At 38.7% G+C, this 18994-nt stretch overlaps 1 long non-coding RNA gene across 1 annotated transcript in view; it reads left to right on the forward strand.

Moving 5' to 3' along the window:
• Window positions 1–7945: 7945 nt before the first annotated feature.
• LOC114906978 overlaps window positions 7946–18994 on the forward strand; it is a 586545-nt gene continuing 575496 nt past the window's right edge. The window contains exon 1 of the long non-coding RNA XR_003796584.1: window positions 7946–8097. This is a non-coding gene — a long non-coding RNA (uncharacterized LOC114906978). The remainder of the gene's footprint in view (window positions 8098–18994) is intronic.

Below are 18994 nucleotides of genomic sequence, written 5' to 3' on the forward strand. Positions count from 1 at the left end.
TATTTGACAGCCCTTGACAGCATTATCATAGACAGTCAACTTGACTAATGTCTTTTGTGCCATGTGCAAATGAAAGCACACTAGGTACCCTGTAAGCTCAGCCCCAAGAGTGGCTCACATCCAGACAAATGAGGCTGTAATGGTGGGTTCTGCACTTCAGCATAAATCAGGGTGGGTGTTTGACCACTGGTTTAAATGGGTCTGTGATACTGACCTGTAAACATGGGTGATCGTCTATTGTTTAGGTAAATATATAATACTGACCTCATTTCACATCTGAGTTTTTATTAAATACATCATAATTCAGAGTAAAATTGTGAAGCCAAGAATATGTAAGAGGACAATCTTCAAGCAGCCAAAATAGATGTCAGTAAAGCTCATGCTTGAGAGAATCTGTCCCTGGGAATTTGGGGATATCATGGAGAACTATGAAGGCAGGTGGTCAGTCTGCCTTATGAGAAGACCCCAACGTTAAGATGCTGAGGGTGTATTGTGGCGGGCCAGAGCCAAGGAGGCAGGCGAGGGAGGTTATGCTAAGTCACATGGCTCATGGGGAGTGGTGCCTCTGCAGGGCCTCTGGAAGGACCAGCATTCTCCCCCTGCCATAGCAAGTTTTCATGACCTGCGACACAGGGCTTGGGCAAGAGCCTACAGATGACACATAGCAGCACCATATAGGGCCTTTTTCCCTTTTTTGTTCCACCCATCCTCCTGGTGGGACAAGGCAGAGGTAGGAGACCTCAGAAGAGAGAGGAGAGATAGGAGAGGCAGCAGCAGGTGGTGGCCAGCAGGGCTGAGGGCCACACTGGACTTGGGGAAGCAAAAGCATTACAGCGGCTGGAGACTGAAATTTTAAACTGAGTTAGATTAGCTTGAACTTTTAAGCAACCGATAATAGTTAAAAATGATAGAATCTGATCCAGATGACATTAAAGGACACAGAAGGAGGATTTTACGGAGCAGGTCTGAAAATAGTGGTTAGAGGGAAAAGGAAGAATCACGTTTTCATCCTGTTGAGTAAATTTTTCAATTTAACTTCATGTTCAACGCCTTTTTCTTTTCCTCAGTTGTTATGTTGAATGAATGAAGAGATGAATGAGTGAATTTGGGCCTTTGGATCATTAATCTCAGAGTTAAATGCATGTTTTTCTACATTTAAAACAAAACCAAAGCCTCAGTGAGTAAATGGTAGAAGCTTTTCTTCTCCAGGAGACAAGGAACCTATCCACAGCCTGTAACTCACAGCAGTGGGAGTGCATTCCACCCCAGCCCAACCCTGTCCCCACTACAGTGAGCCCCCAAGAAATCGGGGAGTTGCAAATTGTGAGGGAAGACAGCTACAGCTTTCACATTTATTTCATTTAAATTGTCAAAAAAAACCGTGTTTCAGAGAGCTATTTGATTTTTGAGAAAATTAATACTCATATTGGTGTTTTCACTTTTATTAAAATTGAAAAAAAAGAACAACTCACACATTCAAAAGACAGCAATCAATTTCCCCAATAGGGAAACCCAAGATTTCCAAGAATAGAAATTTAAAATCCCAGTACTTGGTATTAGCACTGACGTTGCTTAAATTCCAGAAGGATTTAAATTTGACAATGTGAACTAAAATACGCCAGCTCCTTCGATGTCACAGTTGCTGAAAGTGTTACTCCAAGAAAAGCAACTGAAACTACGCATGTTGTTTGTTATTTCATGGCATTGGATATTTGCTCTTATCAGAGTCTTATTGTTTGAAAGAGAGTCTTTTTTTCTAGTGCGAATGTGAAATATCTCCTTTGGGGTCTGAGGCATGCATAAAGATGTATCATTTGCCTTTTAATGGGGGCTTTCTGGTGACTCTAAAGTTTTAAATTGTTCTGTATGCGTCAGGTATTCCTTACCGAATGTTCTTGCTATGTGCTCTACAAATAATGGATGGAAATAATTATAGTGAGGATGGCTTCATATGATGATGTCACTCCAGAGAAAGCCTGCACCGCAGGGAGCATTTCCAGTAAAGTATGGCAGAAACTGCAGGGTAATCAAAGTGCAAATTCCAATTTATTTAAGCAATATTGTTCTTGCTCCTCCATTTCACAAAGCTGTCCTTTCTCATTAAATTTTTGAAAGAGAAGGAATGAATTTTACCAGCATAAATCTGAATGCTAGTTGACCTTTTTGAAAACTCTGCATGGAATACTGGCATCAGCTGTCTTTTCCCACATGCGGTGACAAAGGGAAGAAATTGAGGCTTATAAGGAGAAAGCTGAATATGTGTGAGACTTGATGCCATCTAACTCAGCTTCTATTTGAAGAGAAGTTTATGTACGTTGAGGGGAGTGCATTTGTTGATGACCCCATGAAGGGCGTGTTCTGGATGGACATCCCAGGGATTGGCTTTGATTTGACCATGTTTTGCTGTCTGGCAACGAACAAATGTATGAATATAAATAGAGTTGATATCATCTGTACACTGGTGACAATTCAACTGTTAAGTGTCTTAATTTATTTAATAGCTTATTTTTTATCAGATGTTTATTAAGCATCCATGATGTATCAATTGATGATGTGGAGGGATTATATATAAAATCAAATTAAATGCAGTTCTTGCCCTTAACATGAAAGTAATTAGGAGGGGTCTTCTTATTAGAAGATTATAATGCGGTGTGGCCAGTTTTATGATGGAGGGAGACCCAGGGTGCTGCAGGAGTGCCTACAAGGGACCCCCACCCAGATAGGTGTGAGAAGGAGCCTTCCCAGAAATGGTGATATCTGATGTTTGATTTGAGTCTTTAATGACCAGTCGATCAGGAAGGGGTGAAGTGAAAAGGTTTGAAAGCAAAAGGACTAGAGTTTTTCAAAGCACCCAACATTATAAATAAGAAGAATGGGGAATAAAGTTCCTTTCCTTTGGCTGGGGAGGAGAACATGGAAGAATGAGGAAAGCATCTAGTGGAAAAAAGAAAACAGGAGTTTGCCCATAAAGAGTCCTGTTTTCTCTACTGTGTTTAAAATACATGAATTCTGGTGTAAAGTCCAGAGTAGTTATTGACGTAACTGCTCATAGGCTCAGGCTAGAGGGGCCCTTGCTCCGGAACCCATGCTTTAGGAGGCTTTTCTTTAACAATCACACACACAAAATAAAGTCATTAAAGCATGCAAGACCACCTCTGTGCTCCAGATTTAGCAGTCATTGCTGGCCTAGTTCAACACATAATCCAAAGCAGCAGCTCTTGTGTTGAATGTTCAGGGCCCAGGGAAGCACCCCTCCACAGCTGGCCCTGTGTCCACTCGAGAGGAGAAAAAATGGAAGCAATTTTCTTTTATTCATTTCTGCTAATTGACTTAAAACTTCTCAGGTAATATGTATGCAGTAGATTCTTGCCTAACAAAGGAGAGTTTTCAAATCGGACCAAAAGAGCATCCATTTCCTTGCTTATCTTTAATGTTCTCGTTTGTAGACAAAGAACAAACTAGAATGAATTCCTAATTCCTAATTTGGGAATTAAGGTTTGTATTCCCAAAATTTGCACAATGAAGGCTAAGGAATATTGTACAGTATTAAATATTATATTACTAGAAAAAAATTCTCTCTCTCTCCCCCTTTTTCTCTTTCTCTATACATACACACTCACACACAATATATACACAAAAATATATACATGAAAACACATAAGCATGATAATTTTACATTGAATGCTAAAATTTGAAAGGCTTTATTTATATGAAAATATTAAATTCTTTAAAATTACATAAAAATGTCAGCTTTATGTTAGAGCATTTTACTCTTTTGATAGTCTTTTATTAGAATTTGTCTTTTAATTTTATAGATAACTGAATATTTTGGAAGAAAAGACTTTGAAAATATGAAAAAATACTCATTTTTCATTTGTACTTATAACTTACATCTTTAATGAGTGAAACTATATTAAACTTTTGTATACTTGGAATATTTTTTAATCCTTTAGATCACTAGAACATAAATTATATAAAAATATTGATTAAAATAACATAATTAGTAATTTTGCTAAAATGAATATTATAGACATACATAAAATCTATATTTTGGTGTGCTTTTATTACCCGTTCTAAACCCACCAGATTCTAAACAGAATGCTCAAATATGCACAACAGTGATGCAATTCAGTTGTTTTTACTATTTTCCTGACTTCGTATAAAAAAACCGTAGCTTTACATGTTATGTTGATATTTTATCAATACAAAGGCATATTCTTCACAGGACATATTCTATTTATCAGTTTGTTAAATTGAATAGTTTTTGTATATTTAGCTATATGTATGTAGGATTCCATTTGTGTGCTTCCCCAAGCCCTGGTTATTGAAATGTCTTAAGCAAGGGAGTAGCATAACAAACACTTGAGAAAGATCACTCCAGTGGAGACAGTAAGACCAGTTAGGAAGCTGGTCTCCTTCTTTGTGGGTAATGTTTCGACCTCTAGCCTGAAATTCTGAGTCAACCCTGCTCACTTCTTTCCATATTGTATCTTCAGAGAGGGTTTTGAGCCCTGCCACTATAGGTTTCCTGGCCAGTAAGTTCCCAGCTACAGGCCTATCAATTTTCAGACCAGGCATTTTTGACAGCTCAGTCATAGAGATAGATGGACTGGAAGATCTTCTGTCCTTAAGTAAAAAGAAAGCTGAGAGTCCACAGGAGCCTGTCTTGAGTTTCAAAACCCAAGCAAAACCATACTTCTCTTCTGACAAGTAAGTCAGAAAGAGAAAAACAAATATTGTATATTAACACATGTAGGTGGAACCTAGAAAAATGGTACGGATGAACCGGTTTGCAGGGCAGAAATTGAGACACAGATGTAGAGAACGAATGTATGGACACCAAGGGGGGAAGCGGCGGCGGGGTGGGGATGGTGGAGTGATGAATTGGGCGATTGGGGTTGACATGAATACACTGATGTGTATAAAATTGATGACTAATAAGAACTTACTGTATAAAAAAAATTAAATTAATAGAACAAAAAAAACTTTGGCCCAAAAGATAGAGATTAAAAAAAAAAAAAGCGTTGGTGGGAAAGCCCTGTAGATATGAGTGGCAAAATAAATGAACTTCTTTAAGAGTCCTTGAACCCCCCAGCCTGACCACTGCCCCAGTGAGTCTGCAAGGTTTCCCCGGATCCTCTCAGGTTGCAGCCTTCCAGTCTGATCCACCATGGACCCCTCAGGACTCATCCCTCCAATGTCTTTAATGACAAATAGACAAGAGCTGGGTGTATCTGAGATGCTATTTCAAATATTCCACATAGGTTCATTTCATGGGGAGAAGGGAATTATGAGGACAGAAACCAGAGGTTATTTTTTTTTTCCAAACCACTTTTCATTCTGGTTTCAACTTCAAATTGAATGAGAAATCTGCCTACTGTCAAGCTGAAATAAGATGTAGAATTCATCCTAAGCAAGAGCCAGGGATTCTAATTATAGTTCTTCTTGGACTTACAGATTTGAAAGCTTTCTTCTCTATTTTATCTTAAAGTAAAATACAGGAGTTAAATTTGATGGTAATGCCTTGGTGACATCAAGTTTCTAAAATGGGAAGCAAATTTTGTTTAGAAAATACACTCTGTAATGCTTGTATGTTTTATCATCATTGATAGGAGAATATATCTTGATGGGGATATTGAAGGTTAATAAGTACTAAATTATTAACTAGGAGATGAAATTGAGTAGTCCTGATAAATTAAAGTTTATACATGTAAATGTATAATTTATGTATATGTGCATAAATTTACATATATGATAACATAGAGACAGAGTAAGTATTTTAATAAGCCATATAATTTCTGTTTTCAATTTGTATAGAATTTGTGAATTTCTCATCACATCAGTAGGAGTTCTGAAATGGACTTATGTAATTAATACTAGATTTTAAATAATCTTTGGATCTATTACTGTGATTATTCTTATTAGCAGTTTAACTTGGCCCTAATACATTTTATTCTATTTTATGCACGTCATCTCTCCATTTCCCATAGGAGTGAGATGTGGCAGCGCCATCAACTCCAAAGATAGCTTTGTACAAGATTAGCATCTTCAACAAGAGTGTCAGAGGCATGTAAATGAGGAAAATGTAATCACAACCACTCACTATGAATTTCCTGGGACAAAATTGTACTTAAACAGCAACAACAAAAGGTGAACTTACTTAAGATGATTGATGGCCAGTTCTCCCTCGCTAAGTTTCATTCAGAAGAGCGCAGGTCATACCTGAGAATGTTCTCATCAAACAGTTGATTACCGTTCTGGTTTTCATCTGGGATCTGCTACTTATTACATGTGGGACCCTAGTCAAGTTAACTTTTCCCTTCCTCAGTGTACTCATCTGTAAAATGGGGAGAAGAATGGTACTTGTTGGCATGTAATATAATAGAAATAATACCTCTTTGTTGTAAGGACTAAGTGACATGCTGCAGATGAAACACTTAGCACAGAAACTGGCACTTAGTAAACTCACAACATGTTAGCCATTCTTGTAGTATCTGAAAAGCGTACTCTACTAATAATTGAACAGCTGATTTTTCTTGTTATTTGTCCACAATAATTGACCACCTTGGATATTTGTTTTGAGCCATAATGAGGATGGAGTCAAAAAATCAACCAGTCATCCCTCATAATTGTAAAGAATCATCTTTAATGAACTTCAATTAGAAACTTCCAGGAAAGAATATTCTTTATGAGGAAGAAGATAAAGAGAGCTGAGGCCATAAAGAATTGGGCCCCACTTAAACAGTCTCTCCCAAACCCAGGACAGAATAATATTGATTGGCGTCAAGTAACAATTCTGTCATTTTGGCTACCTGGATCGAGTCTGGCTAAGATAGAAGGACACAGTTCTTGTCTCACTAAATGAGTTTTTAAAGCATTGCTCCCAGTCTCTCTGTGGGTATGTTTCAACTCAGTAGAGGGCTCAGCCTGAAGTACAAGAAATCAGGAGTTAGTCTAGAGCAGGACAGGGTGGCTCTCTGAGATGTCTGAAGACAATCCAAACCTATAGCCTTGATTGAGGGCGCAAAGCAGTAAGCCCATGCAGGCACAAGCCACAGAATGGAAAACTCACAGGTTAGCACTTTGGAATATTTATTTTGTCTACTTCTAAAATATTTAGTTTGGGCCATTTAAACTGATACTTTATTGGTATACACACTTGTCCAAATTTATAGCAGCTGACACTGCATGGAACTTTGGGGACTCTGGTTCATGGCTAGCTGATTGTTTAAAAAGCTCATATGTGAAAAGCCAGGTCTCTCTGTGAATATAGATAAAAAGTGGGTCAAGCCAAGTGTATGGAAAATGAGATAACGGGAGAGTCAAAGCATATTCCCATGGGGGGCCACTTTCTCTGATGTCCAGCTGAACTCCATATTAATGAAGGATGAAAACTTCTCACAACTGATAAGCACGCTGTCTCCTGGCAATTATCACAGCTCCTGTTGCAAAATAGGTACTTTATTTGGACTTTATCCATTCCTTGGCTTGCTCTCCGTGAGGAAGCACAGCCTCAAATAATTGCGGGTCTATTAGCACATCAATTATCTAAAGACCTTGATTTTAGCAAGGAGTGGATTTTAATCAATCACTGTAAATGTTATCGAGAGATTAGTTTGTCCCAGAGAATAAAATAAAATTAACTACAATTAGACTGTAATAACTTGCAAGTGCCACGAGCATATATTTTCTAGTTCCTTTAGAATGAACGCGTTTGCCTCTACCTTGTACAGAAAAAAGATGTTTAGACTTTTGCAATAATAACGGGAATTAATGTGACCTCTTATCTTCCTTCCTTGTAAGAAACTGAAAGTACACGACTAAACTAATAAATAAATAGATCACCCTTTAATATATCCGAGATCTTGCTAAACAAGACAATGTGAGATAATTAATAGAAACTAAAGAGCTTGTTAAAGAAGGATCTCCTTTCAATCCTAGGTTTTTAAAGCTTTGGTAGTTGGAAAGAAGAGGGGATGGTGAGAAGAGAAAAGAGAAGATGCAGAAAGGTTCGGTGATAGTCAGCTGAGGTACCAAGTGACAGCGTGGCAGATCTGGGGGCATGTGAGCATCCTGTCAGGCATCCAGAGATACTTGGTGAGAGAACTTATTAAAATATCGCACTTGCTATTTTCAAGCTGAATGGGGGACTGTTACAGTGTCTGTAATGATTTACTTTAAAACACTTTGGCACACACTGTACAATATTATGTGTGTGCTAGTTAGTTTAAGCTTCAACTCTAGGGCCATTCAGTTTCTTTAATCTAGAATCCACACACCAAGGATAGAGCTTAACATGATTTGAAAACGGCTAATTGCAAGCGTGGCTACTAAAAGCCCTTTAACTATCTGTATAGCTCAATCAACACCTGAGGATTTTCTAATCAGCATAAGGAAGGTCAGACAAGGGTTTGCTCAGTGGAATTCGTGACTTGTTTTTTGGCATGATCTCTAGTAGAACTGTACTCTGGTTAGATAAAATGAAAACTGTTCTGGAGATGTGGCTTGGCTAAAATATTTTAGTGACGTTGCGCATACTTGCATGCACAGAATGTGGGAATTCAGGGAGGCCCAAAGTCTGTGTTCTCAGGGATGGCCCCTGATGCTTGATCCGTTAATGGCTTTGTGCCTGCTCCTTGATTGCCTGATGCTGACTATAAATGTCACAGTTTTACACCTCTGGAATGTTATAACATGTACCTGGAGTGGAAGTTTCATGCAAGGTGGTGGGCAGGGCATCTACAAAGGCAGAAAGGTGAGATTTCAAGCTTACAGAGTAGGGATTTGATTGCACATAAATGTTTGTTTAATATATTCATATTTATAACAGCAGAATTTGATCTAAAACTTTCTTTATTACCTGGTAAATACGGTTCTATAGCTAACTTCCGCTCACCTCAAACTATTCCATGATTAACTTTCTCCACCAAAAAGTTGTTCTTGTCCGAACTGTCTTAGGCCACTTTGCAGCAGGTCATCAGTGGAAGTAGCACTTTTGAAGACCGGAAAAGTCAGAGATATTTGAGTTCCACTTAATTTGTGATATTTCCAGTATTCTGACTCTAAAACAGGGATTCTTAACCTAAATTTAAGGGGCCCATAACCTGGAGGAGGAAACACTATGTTTTTAGTTTCACTAACCACTAACAGAATTTATTTCCCTTCATTTTTGAATGTAGACGGACTACATTTTAGCGCATCCATGATTTGGTTACTAATAGGAATCACAGCTATTTCTTGTATCACTTTATGTTGGTTGCAGATAGCTCTAAATATCATTTAGGATCATCACCACTTAAAAATTACGGTAGTTATTAGATCAACTGCTAGATCTTTTTATTTAATGTATCAGTGAAGAGTTGTATAAGGAACTATATCAAAAACCTGTTTTCTTAATATTTTGAAACTTTTTTCAATGTAATTGGCTTTCTTTTGAATCCTATGTATTTTATCTTAGGCATTTAAAAACATTATTTGGAGAAGGGGTCGACAGGAATCACCAGACTGTGAAAGGGTTTCATGGCACAAAAAAGGTTAAGAACCCCTGTCCTAGAAGGTTCCTTCAATGCCAGATTTTCCTGTTGCCAAAATTAAACCTAGCTACTTGAACTATTTCCTTGTCTATGTGATGTCTCAGAAGTAAGCAAATGGTGAGTATGTGTGGAGAAGAAGTTGGGTTTGAGGTGTGAAACGGAGTTTAAAGGATAAGGATAAGTAGCACACTTCCAGGAGAGGAAGGGAATGAGTAAGAATGGAGTTGTTGGTATGATTTGCTTGAAAATCTCTTTTCCAGTCTGTACAGTGGAAGAAGCAAATTTCATGGGGAATGATTTGCTATGACTCTTTCTCCTACCTCAACATCTCCTGTGGGCCAAGAGGCTCATGAACAAAAACAGGCACTTGGGAGGAGGGGAGTTAGGCAAACAACTGTAGCTTTCAGAGCTATGATCCTGGGCCACAGACTTTAAGGCTTTGGGCTGGCCACCTCAACATTCTGGGTTTACTTTGAGTGGGGAAAAAATTCTCACATACCACATTCATTGGATTCAGCTTTCTTACCTCCAGATGTGTGTGGCCCAAATAAGAAAGGGGGTTCCAGATCCTTGACTGCCCTGAACTAGACGTGTCTGTGCTTGGCAGGTCTTCCTGGAGATTCCTTGTACTGCTTATCTGTGAAACCTGGGGAGAAGTGACCTCTGAGTGCCAGTGAACTTGTGGATAGATCTTTCCTAGGTATCCACTGACCTCTCAGAGACAAGTCTTATTGGTATCTGCCCGTGGAACCCTCAGGTGTGAAAAAGCAAAAACTATGAGCACCGACTGGCCTGGTTTGACTCCTGACTATACATCTTGTTGTTAAATGACCTTCTACAAGTCATTTTCTCTTTGAGAGGCTCAGTTTCCACATCTATAAAATGGGAAGAAGAAGAATAATGATAATAATAATAATAAAATCATCTCCCTTCTGTGTTTCTGTAAGGTCTAAATCACATCCAAATGATATCTGGCATATACCTAGGTACTTACTGAATGTGCATCCATCCCACATCCATCCCTCCTGGAGTCAAATAACTCCAGATGCTGAATAGCATCTACAGGGACAAATTTGCTCTCTGAAAAGCCTGTTTTAAGATATTTTCCTTTATTTTACATGTTTCTTTCTTAAAAGTGTAGGGAAGAGCTACAACTTGTTTTTATTGATATTTTAGTGTTGTAAAGACCAAGTACCCCATGACAGGCATTAATACTCTAGGAGAACACAGTAAAATCAAGCAGTAGAAAAGCAAGGCATGACAGTAGCTGCCTCATCTTACACTTGAGGACATGTTCTCTCATTTACTCATTCATTCGAAAAGCACTCCTTGGTGTCAGACTGCCATATCAGAGACCACTGGAAGAAACGGGGGTAGGAAGAGTAAAGCATTTATGGTAGGAACTATGGTCTTTCTCCTCAAGTAACTTACACTGTACTTGGAAAAACAACAAAACATTATCAAATATGAGAGTTTGTGAAGAAGTCAAAGATCCCGACCTCGTTTTTTTTGCATCTCGGTGATTGGCATACCCTCCAACCTTACTCCCCCAAACTAGGAGTTATCCTTGTTCCTCTCATTCCTTCGTTTTCCTACGTTTAATTCATCAGCAAGTCCATTCTTGCTACTCTCAGAAAGTAAACCAAATCCAATCACATTTAGACCAAGCCGTCATCATCTCTTGCCTGGATGCCTGAAATAATCTCCTGAAGCATCTCCCAGCTCTCACTCTTCCTCTTTCAAAATCAGTTCTCCACGAAACAGCCAGAGTAATATCTTTAAAAATTATAAGTTGCATCAAGTCACTCTCTGGCTTAAAACCATCTAACCATTTCCCCTCCCATTTAGGGTAACATTCAAATGCGTTAACCAGGCTTTCGGAGCCCAACCTGAGATCCTCGAGCGCACACTCTCCCATCTCGGCGTCTTCACCTTAGCCGTTCCCTCTGCCTCTCATTGTTCTCCCTGATCTTCACATGGACGACTTTTTATCTGTTAATGTCATTCAGTTCTCAGAGTTCTTTAATGGCCATTGGATCACTTGGCTGCCCTTGATTGTATTTTAATTCTCTGATTTGCAATGATCAGTGTTGATTTTTGCTTATTTGTTTAGTAGTTAACATTTATAGAATATGTGCCAGTCATCATCTCAGTCTTTACCAGTTGTAACCACACCTCCAACTGGGATGATCTCTTGCACTCCTAGGGTTTCAATAAACATCCACATGCAGGGTCCATGAAGGTGGGAACCCTGTCTCCTCCTTTCACTGTTGTTTTTCTAGATTGAGCACAAAGTGTAGCAAAGAGGAAGTGCTCAGTTAATATTTGTCCAATCAGTGATTTGTGACTCTTAACTTCCCCCTGGATTTTAGAACCATTCATTGCAACTAGATGGTAATATGGACATCTCAAAATTGTGTTCAAAATGGAATCTCTCACCTTCCCTCAAGACTCCTTTTTCCTTCTGTGCTCTGTACTTCCACAAATATTAATGGCACCTACACCATTGCTCAAGCCACAAATATCCTAACGGTGACCCTGAGCAAATTTCTCCTCTGTTAATTGCTGTTGAAATAGTCTAAACTCTGTAAAACAGTCAAAGCCCTCCAAGGTCCTGAATGAGCTAGAGCTTATGTCACTAGCTTTATTTCTCTCGACTGTGTCCGTACACCTGCCTCACGACACACTGTATGCGAGGAGACGTGATCGTAACAAATGCTTACTCACATTTAAGGTGCTATGTGGGCTGCTTCCTCAGATTGTAACACTCTTCTCCCACTCCCATCTTATTTAGTGTGCCCCACCAGCCCTGCCCCAGACCCGCCTGAGAACAGCCTCACTCAAGCCTCTCCCTGATCATTTCCCATCCTTTTTTGAGACTCATTTCCTCTGGGAAATGAGCTGTGTCTCCTGACTTCCCTGACTTGCCAAAACATAGTTCCGATTCAGATGCCTGGAGCACAGTCCTAAGAATGTGTATTTTTTTTTTAACATCTTTATTAGAGTATAATTGCCTTACAATGGTGTGTTACTTTCTGCTTTATAACAAAGTGAATCAGCTATACATATACGTATATCCCCATATCTCCTCCCCCTTGCATCTCCCTCCCACCCTCCCTATCCCACCCCTCTAGGTGGTCACAAAGCACCGAGCTGATCTCCCTGTGCTATGCGGCTGCTTCCCATTATCTATATATTTTGGTAGTATATATAAGTCCACGCCACTTTCTCACTTTGTCCCAACTTACCCTTCCCCCTCCCCGTGTCCTCAAGTCCATTCTCTACGTCTGCGTCTTTATTCCTGCCCTGCTCCACATTCTTCACAACCTTTTTTTTTAGATTCCATATATATGTATTAGCATATGGTATTTGTATTTCTCTTTCTGACTTACTTCACTCTGTATGACAGACTCTCGGTCCATCCACCTCACTACGAATAACTCAATATCGTTCCTTTTTATGGCTGAGTAATATTCCATTGTATATATGTGCCACATCTTCTTTATCCATTCATCTGTTGATGGACAATTAGGATGCTTCCATGTCCTGGCTATTGTAAATAGTGCTGCAGTGAACATTTTGGTACATGACTCTTTTTGAATTATGGTTTTCTCAGGGTATACGCCCAGTAGTGGGATTGCTGGGTCATATGGTAGTTCTATTTTTAGTTTTCTAAGGAACCTCCATACCGTTCTCCATAGTGACTGTATCAATTTACATTCCCACCAACAGTGCAAGAGGGTTCTTTTTTCACCACACCCTCTCCAGCATTTATTGTTTGTAGATTTTTTGATGATGGCCATTCTGACCCCTCTGAGATGATACCTCATTGTAGTTTTGATTTGCATTTCTCTAATGATTAGTGATGTTGAGCATCCTTTTATGTGTTTATTGGCAATCTGTATATCTTCTTTGGAGAAATGTCTACTTAGGCCTTCTGCCCATTTTTGGATTGGGTTGTTTGTTTTTTTGATATTGAGGTGCATGAGCTGCTTGGATATTGTGTAGATTAATCCTATGTCAGTTGCTTCATCTGGAAATATTTTCTCCCATTCTGAGGGTTGTCTTTTCGTCTTGTTTATGATTTCATTTGATGTGCAAAAGTTTTAAGTTTCATTAGGTCCCATTTGTTTATTTTTGTTTTTATTTCCATTTCTCTAGGAGGTGGGTCAAAAAGGATCTTGCTGTGATTTGTGTCATAGAGTGTTCTTCCTATGTTTTCCTATAAGAGTTTTATAGTGTCTGGCCTTACATTTAGGTCTTTAATCCATTTTGAGTTTATTTATGTGTAGGGTGTTAGGGAGTGTCCTAATTTTATTGTTTTACATGTAGCTGTCCAGTTTTCCCAGCACCACTTACTGAAGAGGCCATCTTTTCTCCATTGAATATTCTTGCCTCCTTTATCAAAAATAAGGTGGCCATATGTGCGTGTGTTTCTCTCTGGGCTTTCTATCCTGTTCCATTGATCTATATGTTTGTTTTTGTGCCAGTACCATACTCTCTTGATTACTGTAACCCTGTAGTATAGTCTGAAGTCCAAGAGCCTGATTCCTCCAGCTCTGTTTTTCTTTCTCAAGATTGTTTTGGCTATTTGGGGTCTTTTATGTTTCCATACAAATTGGGAAATTTTTTGTTCTAGTTCTGTGAAAAATGCCAGTGGTAGTTTGATAGGCATGGCATTGAATCTGTAGATTGCTTTGGGTAGTATAGTCACTTTCACAATGTTGATTCTTCCAATCCAAGAGCATGATATATCTCTCCACCTGTTTGTATCATCTTTAATTTGTTTCATCAGTGTCTTATAGTTTTCTACATACAGGTCTTTTGTCTCCTTAGGTACGTTTATTCCTAGGTATTTTATTCATTTTGTTGCAATGGTAAATGGGAGTGTTTCCTTAATTTCACTTTCAGATTTTTCATCAACAGTGTATAGGAATTCAGTAGATTTCTGTGCATTAATTTTGTATCCTGCAACTTTACCAAATTCATTGATTAGCTCTAGTAGTTTTCTGGTAGCATCTTTAGGATTTGCTATATATTGTATCATGTCATCTGTAAACAGTGACAGTTTTACTTCTTTTCCAAATTAGATTCCTTTTATTTCTTTTTCTTTGATTGCTATGGCTGAAACTTACAAAACTATGTTGAATAATAGTGGTGAGAGTGGGCAACCTTGTCTTAGTGGAAATGGTTTCAGTTGTTCACCATTGAGAGCGTTGTTGGCTGTGGGTTTGTCATATATGGCCTTTATTATGTTGAAGTAAGTTCCCTCTATGCCTGCTTTGTGGAGGGTTTTAATCATAAATGGGTGTTGAATTTTGTTGAAAGCTTTCTTTGCATCTGTTGAGATGATCTTATGGTTTTTCCCTTTCAATTTGTTAATATGTTGTATCACATTGATTGATTTGCATATATTGAAGAATCCTTGCATTCCTGGAATAAACCCCACTTGATCATGGTGTATGATCCTTTTAATGTGCTGTTGGATTCTGTTTGCTAGTATTTTGTTGAGGATTTTTGCATCTATGTTCATCACAGATATTGGCCTGTAGTTTTCTTTCTTTGTGACATCTTTGCCTGGTTTTGGTATCAGGGTGGCCTCGTAGAATGAGTTTGGGAGTGTTCCTCCCTCTGCTATATTTTGGAAGAGTTTGAGAAGGATAGGTGTTAGCTCTTCTCTAAATGTTTGATAGAATTCACCTGTGAAGCCATCTGGTCCTGGGCTTTTGTTTGTTGGAACATTTTTAATCACAGTTTCAATTTCAGTGCTTGTGATTGCTCTGTTTATATTTTCTATTTCTTCCTGGTTCTGTCTCGGAAGGTTGTGGTTTTCTAAGAATTTGTCCATTTCTTCCAGGTTTTCCACTTTATTGGCATATAGTTGCTTGTAGTAATCTCTCATGCTCCTCTGTATTTCTGCAGTGTCCGTTGTTACTTCTCCTTTTTCATTTCTAATTCTGTTGATTTGAGTCTTCTCCCTTTTTTTCTTGATGAGTCTGACTAATCGTTTCTCATTTTGTTTATCTTCTCAAAGAACCAGCTTTTAGTTTTATTGATCTTTGCTATTGTTTCCTTCATTTCTTTTTCATTTATTTCTGGTCTGATCTTTATGATTTCTTTCCTTCTGCTAACTTTAGGGTTTTTTGCTCTTTCTCTTATTTCTTTAGGTGTAAGGTTAGGTTATTTAGCTGAGATTTTTTGTGTTTCTTGAGGTGGGATTGTATTGCTATAAACTTCCCTCCTTGAACTGCTTTTGCTGTTTCCCATAGGTTTTGGGTGGTCGTGTTTTCATTGTCATTTGTTTCTAGGTAGTTTTTTTTTGTTATTATTATTTTTTTTGCGGTGCGTGGGCCTCTCACTGTTGTGGCCTCTCCCGTTGTGGAGCACAGGCTCCGGACACGCAGGCTCAGCGGCCATGGCTCTCGGGCCCAGCCGCTCCGCGGCATGTGGGATCTTCCCGGACCAGGGCACGAACCCGTGTTCCCTGCATCGGCAGGCAGACTCTCAACCACTGTGCCACCAGGGAAGCCCTCCATCTTTTTTAATGTATCATTTAAAGCTTGTGTTTCCTTTTTTATTTTCATTTTGGATGATCTGTCCATTGGTGAAAGTGGGGTGTTAAAGTCCCCTACTATGATTGTGTTATTGTCGATTTCCCCTTTTATGGCTGTTAGCATTTGCCTTATGTACTGAGGTACTCCTATGTTGGGTGCATAAATATTTACAATTGTTATATCTTCTTCTTGGATTGATCCCTTGATCATTATATAGTGTCCTTCTTTGTCTCTTGTAATAGTCTTTATTTTAAAGTCTATTTTGTCTGATATGAGAATTGCTACTCCAGCTTTCTTTTGATTTCCATTTGCATGGAATATCTTTTTCCATCCCCTCACTTTCAGTCTGTATGTTTCCCTAGGTCTAAAGTGGGTCTCTTGTAGACAGCATATATATGTATCTTGTTTTTGTATCCATTCAGCCACTCTATGTCTTTTGGTGGGAGCATTTAATCCATTTACATTTAAGGTAATTAGCGATATGTATGTTCCTATTACCATTTTCTGAATTGTTTTGGGTTTATTATTGTAGGTCTTTACTTTCTCTTGGGTTTCCTGCCTAGAGAAGTTCCTTTAGCATTTGTTGTAAAGCTGGTTTGGTGGTGCTGAATTCTCTTAGCTGTTGCTTGTCTGTAAAGATTTTAGTTTCTCCTTCGAATCTGAATGAGGTCCTTGCTGGGTAGAGTAGTTTTGGTTGTAGATTTTTCCCTTTTGTCACTTTAAATATGTCCTGCCTCTCCCTTCTGGCTTGCAGAGTTTCTCCTGAAAGTTCAGCTGTTAACCTTATGGGGATTCCCTTGTATGTTATTTTTTTTCCCTTGCTGCAATTAATACTTTTTCTTTGTGTTTAAATTTTGATAGTTTGATTAATATGTGTCTTGGGTTGTTTCTCCTTGGATTTATCCTGTATGGGACTCTCTGTGCTTCCTGGACTAGATTGACTATTTCCTTTCCCATATTAGGGAAGTTTTCACTTATAATCTCTTCAAATATTTTCTCAGTCCCTTTCTTTTTCTCTTTTTCTTATGGGACCCCTATAATTCAAATGTTGTTGTGTTAATGTTGTCCCAGAGGTCTCTGGGACTGTCCTCAATTCTTTTCATTCTTTTTTCTTTATTCTGCTCTGCAGTAGTTATTTCCACTATTTTATCTTCGAGGTCACTTATCCGTTCTTCTGCCTCAGTTATTCTGCTATTGATTTCTTCTAGAGAATTTTAAATTTCATTTATTGCATTGTTCATCACTGTTTGTTTGCTCTTTAGTTCTTCTAGGTCCTTGTTAAATGTTTCTTGTATTTTCTGCATTCTGTTTCCAAGATTTTGGATCCTCTTTACTATCATTACTCTGAATTCTTTTTCAGGTAGACTGCCTATTTACTCTTCATTTGTTAGGTCTGGTGGGTTTTTACCTTGCTCCTTCATCTGCTGTGTGTTTCTCTGTCTTCTCATTTAGCTTAACTTACTGTGTTTGGGGTCTCCGTTTCACAGGCTGCAGGTTCGTAGTTCCTGTTTTTTTTGGTGTCTGCCCCCCAGTGGCTAAGGTTGGTTCAGTGGGTCGTTTAGGATTCCTGGTGGAGGGGACTGGTGCTTGTGTTCTGGTGAATGAGGCTGGATCTTGTCTTTCTGGTGGGCAGGACTGCATCCAGTGGTGTGTTTTGGGATGTCTGTGACCTTATTATGATTTTAGGTAGCTTCTCTGCTAATGGGTGTGGTTGTGTGCCTGTCTTGCTAGTTGTTTGGCATAGGGTGTCCAGCACTGTAGCTTCCTGGTCGTTGAGTGGAGCTGGGTCTTAGCATTGAAATGGAGATCTCTGGGAGAGCTTTCGCTCTTTGATATTATATGGAGCCAGGAGATCTCTGGTGGATCAATGTCCTGAACTCCGCTCTCCCACCTCAGCGGCACAGGCCTGACACCTGGCCAGAGCACCAAGACCCTGTCAGCCACATGGCTCTCTGGGCTTCTATTCCAACATCAGCAATGTGACTGTGGATGGTGTGGGCCACTTTTTTCGCCAATGCAAATATGTGTATTTTTAAAAAGCCCACCAGGTGATATTGATGCAGCATGATCATGAATCATCATTTAGTAAATATGAACACACCGTATTGTAGTTGGCCATTTATTTCTCTGTATTCGTCACTAACCTGTGAGCTCTATGAGGCAGTGGACATATCTATCTTGTTCACTTTCTAAGAAACACACGATCTAACAATAAGAGACAATACTTTTTTGTCAAATAAATGCATAAACTCTGTGACTTTTTGGGGGCTATCCAGGGCTCCATCCTATAATTTTTAGGGTTACTGAGTAGGAGTATCTGGTACGTGAAATGTTGCTATGTCATTTTAATAAGTCATGTCTCACACCAAACTATAATAATATTATTCAAATTTTCCCCATAGCTTTGATGTCATTCCCAGGATTGTTCATAAGATGTATACTAGAGCTTAAATCCGGAAGGCTAATGGTTTCTGATTTCTTTTTTATATAGAAATGAAAAAAGTTTGTTAAAAGTCAAAACCATATTAGCTTCTCTAGTAGATTCCTTATCCTTGACCAATATTTACTGAGAGCCTCTTTTGAGAATAACACTGTAGGATATGTGTTAAGAATAAATTGTTAGGTATAAATGCCATTACAAAAGTCCAGGTAAATGTCAAGGTAAATGTAAGTAATGGTGAAATAGACAGAAGTTTACATACATATGCACACACACACACAACACACACTTTAAACTGGGGTAATATTTTTACCTGTGAATGTTAACATTTTTCCAAGTGTTATACTGAAACTAATTTGAAGGTTTATCAATTGAAATAGAAATGAAACGTTTTTCCCCTTGAGGACAATTCTTTCTTTGGAGCCTGTTGTGCTTGACTTGCAAATTACCGCTGATCATCACAGGCA

The sequence above is a fragment of the Monodon monoceros genome, unplaced genomic scaffold (genome assembly GCF_005190385.1).
Source record: "Monodon monoceros isolate NGI ecotype Baffin Bay Population unplaced genomic scaffold, NGI_Narwhal_1 Super_Scaffold_3, whole genome shotgun sequence".
Lineage (NCBI taxonomy): Eukaryota > Metazoa > Chordata > Mammalia > Artiodactyla > Monodontidae > Monodon > Monodon monoceros.